This window comes from Pelophylax lessonae, assembly GCF_965119305.1.
Source record: "Pelophylax lessonae genome assembly, chromosome: 1".
Lineage (NCBI taxonomy): Eukaryota > Metazoa > Chordata > Amphibia > Anura > Ranidae > Pelophylax > Pelophylax lessonae.
In genome coordinates, this window is record NC_138768.1 from 524672585 (window position 1) to 524686585 (window position 14001).

The following is a 14001-nucleotide window of genomic DNA, read 5'->3' on the forward strand; positions in this document are numbered from 1 at the left end:
CCCTTCTCCATATTGAATGTATACATTTACACAGAGACAGTCTGTGTGACAGATCGCCCTCTTTCATGGAGGAGATGTAAGGGAATCAGAGCTTCCCAGAACGCCCTCTGTAGCTGTCATTTGCAGGGCTTCACCCTGGTAACTAGGCAGGCTGAGCTCCGCCCTCCTCTCTCCCAGTGTACGGAGACAAGCGGCTGTTGCTAGGCAACTGTAAACACTCTCGGGACCTGGAAAACTCTGTTAGTTTCTGGCCGTTCGGTAAGTCTCTCCATTGCATAGAATGTTAAATAAAACACGTATGTACCTATTATTTTTCTGTCATGTCAGTACAGATTGCAGGAGACGGTGAATTACAATTAACCACTTTTGGACCAGAAAGTTTTCCTCCTTAATGACCAGACTATTTTATGCAATATGGCACTGCGTTATTTTAACTGATAATTGCGCGGTCGTGCGACGCTGTACCCAAATATAATGTATGTCGTTTTTTCCCCACAAATAGAGCTTTGTTTTGGTGGTATTTGATCACCTCTGCGGTTTTTATTTTTTGCACTATAAATAAAAAAAAGAGCAACGATTCTGAAAACAAAACCAACATTTTTTTTTTTCTGCTATAAAACGCAGCAAAAAAATAAAACATCACATTTTTTTTTTTTTTATCAATTTAGGCCAATTTGTATTCTGCTACATATTTTTGGTAAAAAAATCCCAATAAATGTACATTGATTGGTTTGCGTAAAAGTTTTTGCGTCTACAAACTAGGGGATAGATTTATGGCATTTTAAATTTCTTTTAATTTTTTTAAATTTTTTTTTTACTAGTAATGGCGGCGATGAGCGATTTTTAGCTTCTACATTGCGGTGGACAGATCGGACCCCTAACTGACACTTTTGAGGGGACCAGTGAGATTACTACAGTAACCAGTGCTAAAAATATGCATTGTTACTTTACTAATGCCACTGGCAGGGAAGGGGTTAATACCAGGGGCGATCAAAGTGTTAAATATGTGCCTAGCCTTTCTGACTGTGTGGAGGGTGGACTCACAGGATAAACATAGAGATCTGTGGTTCCTGAATAGCAGGAACACAGAATCCCTGTGTTCATCTGTGACGGAACGGCGGTCTGCCTTGTTTACATAGGCAGACCGCCATTCTGTCTCTATGGGGAGCGATTGCGGGTGTCCGGCAGACATCACATCCTCTGGACCTGATGATTGACTTCCCCCTCTGGCCAATCATCGCACGCTCGTACCCACTCCCAACTGGCTTTTACACAAAACTGTTTTGTGTAATAGAGCCAACCTGCCGCAGTATGTGTGCGGCGGTTGGTCGGCAAGTGGTTAAGCTACATATTACAGTCCTAAACACTGCTGTATGTACTTGAAACCTGTTTAAAGATAAGGGTTGGAAATATGTATAAAATTTGATCATACGCTATACCAGTGATGGCGAACCTATGGCACGCAAACCACAGCTTGCCCGCAGGGCCCTCTCTGTGGGCACGCCAGCTATACTGGAAAGCTGCTGCCGCTGATGCCTGGGTTCTCTAACCCTCCCATCCCCTGCATGGCAGTGGCACTGGTACAAGGGGGCAAGCGAGCGTGGACTGTCAGCGTATTTCCCCCGCTCGCCCCCCTTCTGTCAAGCAGCGCTGGACAGGGACAGAGGGGCACTTGCAGAGATTGCGGCCCGCTCTGATTCCTCCTGCCTCTCCATTGGCTGCAGACAAGCACCAATGAGGAGGTTGACAAGTGCAACACGGGACATTTAGTCCTGGAAGACTATGGGGAGAGAGAGGGAGATCGAGATCGTGAGAGACATCGTGAGAAAGATTGGAGCAGCACACTGTGAGCCAGGGGACAGAGGGGCTGCGAGGATACCCCCCTGCAGTGCCAGTTGCGGGCCTTGCCATGGGCAGTCAAGAGTGAATGGACAGTGTTGCTGTGTCGCTGGGATTGGAGAGAGGCCCTTGCGGCCATTATCTGTGGCTGTTATTAAATGCAGTGTTGGCACTTTGAAAAAAATAAGTTGGTTTTGTGTCGCAGTTCAGGCACTCGGGCTCAAAAAGGTTTGCCATTAGTGCACTATACAATCTGACTGGATATTCTCCTTTACATCTCCTATCAACTATGTAGCACAAGCACCTGCCTGATCTGATAAAAAGTGAATAGATTTTTTTCAGATTATCATCCTATTACAAGTACATAGTTTTAGTGAATCTAAAGGAAATTGTGAAGAAATTGTACAATCAGATTGTATAGTGTATATCATGCTTTAGGTAGGCATTCTGGTTTAAATCTAGCAACAGGTAAAATGTGAATAAGGCCGTGTTCACACTGCTCCAACATGAAAGTCCCAGGACTTCTGATCCGACTTTGCCCTGCAACATTGATCAGATATCAGTCAGACTTTAACCGCTTGCCGACCGCCGCACGACTATTTACTGCGCCAGTCAGCCCCGTACAGGCAAACCGACGTAGGGCTACGTCGCTAGCCTACGAGCCTCTCGTAAAATATTGTTTTTTTTTTCAAAATTGTCGCTCTTTTTTTGTTTATAGCGCAAAAAGTAAAAAACGCAGAGGTGATCAAATACCACCAAAAGAAAGCTCTGTTTGTGGGAAAAAAAGGACGTTAATTCCATTTGGGTACAGTGCCGCACGACCGCGCAATTGTCTGTTAAAATCACGCAGTGCCGAATCGCAAAATAGGCCCTGGTCTTTGAGCAGGAAAATCCTCCGGGGCTTAAGTGGTTAATGAACAGGATCCAGCTTGAGATGAGTGCAATTTGGGTCTGGTATGGATTTGGGATTTTGTTTCCAATACATTTTGCAGTGCTAACATTGCCTCTGAGCACAAGTTGCATGTCACAAGTCGGATCAGTTAAGATGCTAATCTGATTTGGATACGACTTCAATGATATTGAAAGGGTTGAAAGCGGACCAAAGTCAGACCAAAGTAGTGCGGAAACCTTTTCCAAAGTCGGACCGACTGAAGTCGGACCAGTTAAGATGGTTCTCATAGGGAACCACTGATTTATATACTTCATGTGACATGTGCTCTCAAAATCAGAGTGTGGATTTGCACAGAGCAGCCTGGATCCTCCTTTTCTCGGGTCCCTCTATGCTGCTCCCAGCCTCTCCCTCCTGTAGAGTGCCCCCCACAACAAGCAGCTTGCTATGGGGACACCCGAGCCGAGCTGCAGCTCCATGTGTCCATTCAGACATGGAGCTGCAGTTCGGCCCCGCCCCCTCTCTCTCCTGATTAGCTAACTGACCTTGACTGACAGCAGCAGCTATGAATAAGCAATGAATAAGCACAAGGTGTGAAACGCGTCTGCTGTCCAGTCTGTCTTGTGGTCTTGTCTGATGTTGTACCTATGATTTGAAGAAATAAACTCAAGTTTCCAAGTTCCTGGGTCTGGAAGTGCCACTTTCTTCTTCATTTACATGACAGCAGCAGCTAATCAGGAGGGAGAGGCATCACCAGGATGGCTGAGGAAATCGTAGACATCACTGGATAGAGATAGGGCTCAGGTAAGTACTGGGTGGTGCTGGGGGCGGCTGCTATACACAGAAGGCTTTTTATGTTAATGTATAGAATGCAAAAAACAAAACAAAACAAACTTCTGCCTTTACAACTCCTTTAGGCCCCTTTCACACAGGCGGACTGTTCAGATCCGCCTGTCCGTTTTTTTTTTGCGAATCTGAACGGATGCCCCTTGCATCTCTATGGGGCATCAGATGTCAGTGGAGACATGTCCGCTGACATCTGATCCCTCATATCTGGACGGATGGAAACCCTATTTTCCCTCCGTCCAGCGGATCGGAATGGATGGGATCGGATGAGAACGGTCCGTTCCCATCCGATTTCCCCATAGAGAACAGCGGGGACCTGACAGCTCTGTCTCCGCACACAGCGTGGAGAAAGAGCTGCCATCCGCCTGCTTAGTGGGGCATCGGCGGATTGATCCCCCGCTGAGAAAAACGGAGTCCACCGACGGACTCCCCTGTGCGAAAGGGGCCTTAAGAAGTATCAGGCCCCTTCCACACAAGTGATCCAATCAAGTCCTCCTGCAATTGTTTTTCAGGCAGACCCGATTGGAGGCTCCATACATCCCTATAAACAGACTTGTGTCTGTTTACACCTGCCTACCTCCTAGGAGGACAGTGGAGTCCGTTTACTCCTGGCCCCCTATAGAGGAGAGCAGACCCGGACCTGTTATCCGCCCGCTCTGCTACGATCAGCAGGGGATCGGCAGACAGTTCCCCTGCTGATCGGAGCATAAGGCGCCTGTGTGATAGGGGCCTAAGCCCTTGTTCACATTAAATGCAGCTATGAAATTCTGTGACTTCATCTGAGATCGCAGGATTTCAAAGCCCCATGTCAGTGCAACTTCAGGTGTGACTTTGAAGACATCTGTGCAGCTTCATGCTCAGATGTCTATTCAAGTCGCACCCGAAATCGGCAAAAGTAGAGCAGGACCTACTTTTTCAAATCAATGTGGCACTGCAAAGTCTGCGTCACATCGCTTTAAACATGGCCATTGCCGACAATAGGGTGGGACTTCTAATGCAATTTGATATGTCACTCGTGTCAAGGGGCCTGACCTGAGGGGGGCCACCCTGGTCATAGGATAGTGGACGGTTGTCAGCAGAAAGAGGATGCTCAGAAGAGCATCCTGAAGATAAGATAAGATACTGTTCACCAAGTCGTCTTGAAAGAATGCAAGTGACTTAACCCCTATTCATCTTAAGTGGCAGGAGGAATTAACAGCCTGGCTGTTCCATACCTGCAAGTGTAGCAGCGAAGATAGAAGTCCTCAAACACTGTGACTAGTTAAGTTGGAGTATCCCACTATTCCCTTCTCCTATCCCCATTACAACAATAAACAACAAAAAAACTTAATACCCCTGTCTATTGAAGTGAAGAGCCAAGAAGAGTGTAAGAATTGCATTTGCTTATAGCCGTGTGTTGGTAACCAGGGGGACCCGCCCCCTCTCTCTCCTGTGGATATTCGGCAGTGCTAGATACACAAAATTCTTAGATGTGAACCTAGCCTTAAAGTGGAACTCTACTCTCTCAATTAACATTGACTATTTTTATTCTTTATGCTACTAGCATTAGTAAATAGACAGCAAAGTATATCATATTTATTTGTTTTTAACAGATTTTGAATTTCTTGAGTTACTTCCTGGTTTCCATGCCTACGCAAATGATTTCATACATCCTAGCAGTCTGCAGGAGGGGTTTTCTTAACACGACTTCCTGCCTGCATGCCTGGGCTAAGGGCAGATGATTCCAGGAAGTAAATGTTATATGAATCATCTGCCCTTACTCAAGATGGTTACAGCCATAAATGCCGGGTGGTGTGTTTTTCAAAGTGATTTCTCAGCAAAATAAAGCATAGAGATATGGATGGGGGGGGGGGGGGGGGGGGGGTGGTTTTGAAAGATAAATTTGGTCCCCAAAAAGTGTAAAAAAAAAAAGGCAGTTAGGGGTCCAATCTGTCTGCCGCAATGTCGCAGTCCCGCTAAAAATCGCTGATAACCACCAATGCTAGTAAAAACAAAAAAAATAAATAAATAAAAAGTCCAAAACCTATCCAGTAGTTTGTAAACGCTATAGCTTTTGCGCAAACCAATTAATATACGCTTTTTGGGATTTTTCTTTAAGAAAAATATGTAGCAGAATGCAAATTGGCCAAATTTGATAAAAAAATTAGATTTTTAATTTTTTTTTTATTGGGCAGAAAATAAAAAATATTATTATTGTTTTTTTTTTTTTTTTTTCAAAATTGTCACTCTTATTTTGTTTATAGCTCAAAATCTAAAAACTACAGAGGTAATTAAATACCACCAAAATAAAGCTCTATTTGTGGGGAAAAAAGGAAATCAATTGTATTTGGGTACAGTGTCGCACGACCCCGCAATTGTTAGGTAAATGACGCAGTGCCGAATCGCAAAAAATGGCCTGGTCTTTAAGGGGGTAAAACCTTCTGGAGCTGAAGTGGTTAAAACAAAAAACATTCATACCTCAATGCTGCAGCTGTTCCCCACTGGCCCTAAAACCCCTGATTGCTCATTTTTTTGGTCTTCTTAGAGTGGAGAACGGTGACTGTCAGTCACTGCCAGGCTGGAGAGGGAGTGGGCACGGCTGGTTTCAGCTCTCAGTCCTGTGCTGGAATCTGGAGTCAGCTGTTATTCAGCTGGGTGGATCCCGACAATGTTGTTGTGATCCTTCTAGTGCTTACAATGATCAGTTTTAATTTATTTATGTAAAACCTTTATCTCAAAAGGAAAAAAAAAACCTTTTGCTGTGACTGCTTGTAAAGTATTAGCTGGAGTTTAGCTCCATCTAAATCTACCCTCTCTCCAGATTGACATTGCTGCTGTCCAAGGGTGCCTCTGTTGCTCCTTCAGTGGAGTGGAGACACTGGGCTTTTTTCCTGGGTGCATCTATAAGTGTTCAGATATGTATTCCCCAGAATGCACATATTCCACGTTCTGGGAATACCTCCCTGAACGCAGAGGGCCCTAAGTGCGAGTACCACTCACAACACACGGTAATGTTCTGCTATATTTTTTGTTCAACCAGGGGGTCAAATGAAAAAAAAAAAAACTTGGGTCCCCCATCCACAAACTTTATGTGGATGAAGGAATCCTTCCCGCTGAGCATGATCCCCCCCCCCCCTTCGGAGACTGGGCCGCAGGGCAGTTTTCCAATATTATAACAGTTGCAAACACACCTCCAAGGCGACCACTGCCTTGCTAAAGAAGCTGAAGGTAAGGGTGGCCAAGCATGTCTCCAGACCTAAACCCTATTGAGCATCTGCGGGGCATCCTCAAATGGAAGGTGGAGCAGCGCAAGGTCTCTAATGCCTCGTTTCCACTGAGCGGAACGGTTCGGGTCGGTACAGTTTGGAAGGGTTAGAATGGTCCAGTCTATTCAGGTGAGCGTTTCCACTGCAAGTCGGGCCACCAGGGACCATGCGGGGTTCACACCAAATGAGGTGTTTGTTTTGCTCTTTCATTTGACGTGAGCATTGATGGTTTCCTGTCCGCCAATCAGTGGACTCTATCGTGTGACGCCAGTAGCTCCACCCTAACCGTACCGTACCATTTCCTATGGCCCTACATCTGAAGCAGGACCAGGAATGGTGCGGTTTGGTTCGGTTGTATGGGCCACTTTCATAATGGAAACACTCAAATTAGCGTACCGTACCAAACCGACCCGAACCGATCCGCTCAGTGGAAACGAGGCATAACATCCACCAGCTCCGTGATGTCATCATGGAGGAGTGGAAGAGGACTTCAGTGGCAACATGTGAAGCTCTGGTGATCCCCATGCCCAAGAGGGTTGAGGCAGTGCTGGAAAATAATGGTGGCCACACATTATATTGATACTTTGGGCCCAATTTGGAAATTTTCACTTAGGGGTGTACTCACTTTTGTTGCCAGCGGTTTAGATATTAACCACTTTACCACCGGAGGATTTTGCTGTCTTACGTCCAGGCCACTTTTTGCGATTCGGCACTGTGTGACTTTAACTGACAATTGCGCGGTCATGCAATGCCGTACCCAAACAAAATTAAGTCCTTTTTTTCCCACAAACAGAGCTTTCTTTTGGCTGTATTTGATCACCTATGCGATTTTTACTTTTTGCGTTATAAACAAGAGAACAAAAATATAACAACAAAAAAAGAGCGAAAATTTTGAAAAAATAACAATATTTTTCACATTTTTTTATATGAAATTGCCCCAAAAAAATGTAAAAATCAAATTTTTTTATCATTTTTGGCCAATTTGTGTTCTGCTACATATTTTTGGTAAAAAAAAATCGCAATAAGTGTATTTTGATTGGTTTGCCCAAAAGTTATTGCGTTTACTAACTAAGGGAAAGATTTCTGTCATTTTTGGTGTTTTTTTTTTTACAAAAATGTGAAGGGTGTACTCACTTTTGTGAGATACTGTATATATACATTTTGTCGTATCCAAATCTCAGCAGTTACATACTCTTGAAAGCCTTTTTTGTGTGATGTTAAGGTGGCCATACATGGATCAAAATTTGGTTGGTATAGAAGGGACTGGACGAATTTCAATCCATGTGTGGGCAGGCTAGTTGTACAGAACTTGATCTACTGATCGACTTCTGTACAACCAGCCTGTTGGGCTTTTTCCGAATGATTAGTGCCATCACTATTGTCAGATACACAGATCAGCATGTCCTGACAGCAGGGAAGTCTCCCTGCCATCGGAACACAATAGCACAGCAGCAGTGCCGAGGCAAGGACATCCAGCACCCAGGGAAAAGATGCCAAAACTGCGCCGCCCCCCTTAGGATTAGGGTTATCAATAATGTCACTATTCCTGTCAGCCTTGTAAAAGACGTAACTGGCAAAGGGCACCTCCATTCCTCCAATAAACCAATGTGCCCAGGGCAATCACCCCTCCTGCCCACCCTTTCTCTGGGGTGTGATTCCCCCATTCGTATCAAGATCATATTTTTTCATTCAAACAGCAGGTTAAAATGAATAATGTATAGTCAGCCTCAGGGCCTGGTAGACCTCCCCCAAGCATATCATTTCCCCATATCCTGTGCTCCCTTTTGTCTTTTTTTCCTCCTCTTTGTGAGGCCCCTTTCACACTTGTGCGACCTAAAAGTCGTGTGATTTTGCCACGATTTTACCACAATTTTATTTACGTGATTGTGCCGCGATTTTGGCTGGACTTGAAGCAATGTCTATGTCTATGGACCTCAAAACGCATCAAAGTTGGACTAAAGTAGTGCAGGGACTACTTTGAGGTCACTGCCAAGATAAGAAGAAACGGCCACTGGAGTTCCAAATGCCTTTATTAGGATATCTAAGGTGGCACAACAAAACACCAACGAGTCAAGGTAGACGCGTTTCACACAGTGCAACTGTGCTCAGTCGTTACCAAGTGGTTGTTGAAGTCGCACAGATATGAACGGTTCTTGGTTTGGAAATCATGGAGTACGACTTGTCATGCGACTTTGCATTCGAACAAATGTGAAAGGCGGTACTAAACATCCCCTATACCACAGCATAGGCTGCAAGCAAACATCTACCTCTCAGGGCTATTGGTAACAAAATCCCTAAAATTATAGGTAGATCAATTAAGTGTCAATACCAATATATTTTGATACCCACATACCACTTAACATAGGAATTTCCATTCCCCCTGCTACAAGGTATGCGCTGTTGATGTAATATTCTATATTGCAAATAATTTCCACAAATGTGAAAGGGGCCTAACTCTCTCTTTCTTCTCGGCCTCAGATCTTCTTGCCATTTGTGGTATTTTTTTTAAATCCCTCTTGACCAAACTGAGTGAAATCTATGTTCACCTATCCCACCTGGACATAAGGGCATACTCAATGCAGGTGACACTGCTTGCTGTGTAGGTTACAGTTTATCTGACACATGATATTGTTTCTGCAACATTGGCAAGGCTGTTTTATAAATATATATATATATATATATATATATATATATATATATATATATATATATATACAGTATTTGTCGATAATAAACAAACATTTTGTTTCTGTGTTTCTACTATGTAACTATTCTTCATAAAAATTGAAATAAAGAATTTATTTAAAAAAAGGAAATCTCTAGGATTTGTCAGAGCAGTGGCATTTGTTTGTGGTCAAATTTGCTGTAGAGTTTTCTCATTCTGTAAATGAATGGTGCAACTTCCTCTTTTTTATGCGACTGAACAATTCTGAATAAATATGAACAAAAACAATGATTTTGTCACAACCAACATGTAACGCTCTATAATACAACCTGCTACCACCATAGTTTGCCTTACTGCAGTTTTTTTTAACTTTTAAATAGTGTAGACGAGGTACAATTTGTGTACTGATTTTATTTCTGTCAGTGAGTACATTGAGGAGATTTTCCCTCACTTCCTGTCACCTGTGCAAGAAAAGGGAGGTACAGTTACCAACAGGACAGAAAGTGAGACAGAAATAAAAACCTGACTGAGGCTCTGATCCTTTCTCGCTCTAGCCCAGGGGAATCCAAACTAGAGCTTGCAGGCCACTACAATATTTTATGCAGCACACAACTAGAGTAGTGTGGTATCCTCAAGGGGCAATGATTGAGGATTCAGAGCAACAGAGGCTGTCTATTGTATTTGTTTCCTCCACTGGTGTCCTAGCAACCAGTGACATGCTCACTCCAAAATTCAAATTACGACAGAACTTCCTCTGTCCAAACCTGTTCTTCCTGGCTCCTGCCCTGCTATAAAATAGATTCTGATGGGGACCCTGATGTAAGGGAGACTCTGATGGGGACCCTGATGTAAGGGAGACTCTGATGGGGACCCTGATGTAAAGGAGACTCTGATGGAGACCCTGATGTAAGGGAGACTCTGATGGGGATCCTGATGTAAAGGAGACTTATAGGGACTCCAATGTAATGGAGACTCTAATGGGGATCCTGATGTGAGAGGGACTCTCAGATTTTCCAGCAAGGTCAACGGCTCATTGCCAGTGCATGAAAATAATTAATGGAATGGAAAAACACTGCAAGTACATGTTTAAAATACTTGATGTTTCTGTGCCTTTACCATCCATTTTTAAAGTTGGTGATAGGGCCTCTTTAAACAGTATGAATACAATGTGATTGTTGTTGCACCCCTTTGCAGAAATGGTCCCAACGTTGGCCAGATTTCGGTGGAGAAGGTAAAGAAATTTTAGGGTGGATTTTTAGAGATATAATGAAAATGAGGTTGATTTTGTTGCCATCATCCCTATGATCAATTAGAAAGAGAGGGGTTTGGTTCCTCAGGCCAAAGAGAAGAAGAAGGTGGGATTTTGTAGGCAATAGTAAATTATATCAATTTTATTAAAAAGTTTATATACATAAATGAAGCAAAGCAAAGAAAAAATACCAGTGATATGATGCAAGGTCATATGCAAAATCTAACAATCAACTTAAGAACCATTTTACTTTACTTTACTTTAGCAAGGAAAAATCACCAAACTTTTGACCTTGCATCATATCACTGGTATTTTTTCTTTGCTTTGCTTCATTTATGTATATAAACTTTTTAATAAAATTGATATAATTTACTATTGCCTACAAAATCCCACCTTCTTCTTCTCTTTGGCCTGAGGAACCAAACCCCTCTCTTTCTAAAGGTAAAGAAATTTACCTATAATTTCTCTATAGCTGCTGCTCCGACTGAAACAGCTACCGAAATAGGTGTGTAGTATGAAAAAGGAGAAAAATAGGCGGATGTGGCGCTGCTAATAATATGTGTGTAACAACATATGTGAAAAATAGTAATCATTCAAAGTGTAATATTAAGAAATGTGCTATGCACTTCACAACATATATGACAAAATAGAAAACAAATAGTTTGTTTGTATTGCACAACCCTAATCAACTATTTTCAATAGAAAATCATGAAATAAAAAGGTGTCAAATGTGCACAGATTAAATACCAATAAAGTGCTCCAACATTAAAGTAAAAGGTTCTATGATTGATAAGTCCATTAGTGGTTCAACACAAAGCCCATTAGTGAGTCAATATAAAGTGACACATGCCAGATGCAAAGTCTTTAGACAAATCAGTTGAACAAAATGCTGTAAAGGTTCACACAATCGAGCAGTGTGCCCGTGTCTCACTCGTGCTCCCCCCTTTATTGCTGCACTCACCAGATAAATCTCCCCACCATGGAGTAACCAACATTCACAGTACCACTGACTATTGGTAGATCTGTATCCAAAGAGATGCCTTTAATTCCTTAATATCCTCTGCCTCAATAGTTTTATGCAAAGACAAAAAGGGCGTCCATAGCGTAACTCTGTTAAACAGTTTATTTAGGACAAGTTAAATATTTCATTTATATCAATGCAGATAATGCTAGGCATTTGTTTGAATGAAGAACCAGGAAGTCCAGGACATACTGCGTTTTATGGACTAGAACCGGATGTGATGCAATGACACTGTAGCTCCACCTTACGTGTTTCGTCACTAAGACATCATTAGAAGCTGCCAAATGGGTCACTCCCGCCCCCTCCACAGCCCAGACCTCCAGTGAGTGTGGGTATGGGGGCAGAGCAGACACCAGTTACTGACAGTCACCAGCTCTCTGGTCACGGAGCTCTGAGAACTAAGCGATCAGCAGTTTGATCGTTCAGTTCTCAGTCTTAGAGCTGGCGGGGGACAGAGGCAGCATTGGAACGATTTTGCATCCACCTAAGTAAGTATGATTTCTAAAAAATAAAAAAAAAAGCCCATACTTCTCTTTTAGAGAAGACACTGGTGCAAACACAGACATTACATGTGATTCGCACTGCATTGCTGTGCAGACATAATTTTCCCCATGCACACATTTCTGAAAATGGCTGTAGTAATGCTGGGTGCTGTAATGATCCCTGGCTGGAAACTGTAGGCATTCAAAGTTTAGAAATGTCATTAGCACACCAAGGATTCCTCAGAAGAATCCAAAGCTTTATTCACATGGTCACACGGTACACATACGACAATATTTCAGAGCCACGCAGGGCCCCTTCGTCATGCCTGTGACCTGCCTGAAGAAGGGGCACTGCATGCCTCCGAAACTTTGCCGTATGTGTACCGTGTGACCATGTGAATAAAGCTTTGGATTCTTCTGAGGAATCCTTGGTGTGCTAATGACATTTCTACACTTTGCACTGCTGTGCAGATCACATGCGATGTCTGTGAGATGCAAATTCAGCCATACAGTTTTTATGGCTGAATTCACATTGCATTCGGACCATAATGGTACAGGACCCTTTTTTTTGTCCACACTGGAATCAAATGCGATCTGATTCCTGTACTATTTCACAGTTCGTACTGCGATCTGTGAACCGATCTGAGGGTGACATTAACTTTGCATTGACACCCGCAGCAGTTCGCACATGTCAGTCCTCCATTTAACCACTTCCCGCCCGCCCTATTACAAAATGACGGCGGGAATGTGGGTGAGTTATCCTGACCGGACGTCATATGACGGCGGCAGGATAACACCGCTCTGGGCGACCCCCGGGGGCGCGCAGAGCGGCGATCGGTGATGCGAGGTGTCAGTCTGACACCCTGCACCTCCGATCTCGGTAAAGAGACTACTGACGTAGCTCTTTACCATGTGATCAGCCGTGTCCAATCACGGCTGGTCACATCGTAAACAGGAACAGCCGTTGATCGGCTTTCCTTAGTTCGTGCCTGACAGGCACGAGTAAAGGAGCGCCGATCGGTGGCTCCCCTGACAGGGGGGGGGGGGTCGGCACTGGTAATCAGATCATTGATTACCAGTGCAGACCCTCGGGGGGGGGGATGCCACTAGATCCACCAGGGATGCCCACTATGACCCCAGGGATGCCCACTATGACCCCAGGGATGCCCACTATGACCCCAGGGATGCCCACTATGGCCACCAGGGATGGCAATCAGGGCTCAGGGAGCCCCCCATTGCCCTCCCCATCAGTGATGCCCACCAGTGTCCTCCCTATCAGTGCTGCCCACAAGTGCCCATCATTGCCATCCTTTAGTGTCGCCCACCAGTGCCCATTATTGCCCACCAGTGCCGCCTATCAGTGCCCATTAGTGCCCATCAGTGCCGCCCGTCAGTGCCGATCAGTGCCGCCCATCAGTGCCCACCAGTGCTGCCTATCAGTGCCCGTCAGTGCCACCTGTCAGTGCCCGTCAGTGCCGCCTATCAGTGCCCATCAATGCTGCCTATCAGTGCCCAGCAGTGCCGCCTATCAGTGCCCACCAATGCTGCATATCTGTGCTACCTATCAGTCCCACATATCAGTGCCTATCAGTGCTGCCTATCAGTGCCGCCTATCAGTGCCACCCCATCGGTGCCACTCCATCAGTGCCACCCCATCATTGCCTCCTCATCAGTGCCTGTCAGTGCAGTCTCATCAGTGCTCATCAGTGCAGGAAAAAACTTATTTATTTACAAAATTGTATAACATAAACAAAAAAACTTTTTT

The 14001-nt window shown here is 44.2% G+C and overlaps 1 protein-coding gene across 1 annotated transcript in view; it reads left to right on the top strand.

The window, feature by feature from the left end:
- Positions 1 to 225: 225 nt before the first annotated feature.
- The window catches only part of DNAH6 (dynein axonemal heavy chain 6), a 473665-nt gene continuing 459889 nt past the window's right edge, over positions 226 to 14001 (top strand). The window contains exon 1 of the mRNA XM_082248007.1: positions 226 to 258. The gene's annotated coding sequence lies outside the window, so the exon portion shown is untranslated. The remainder of the gene's footprint in view (positions 259 to 14001) is intronic.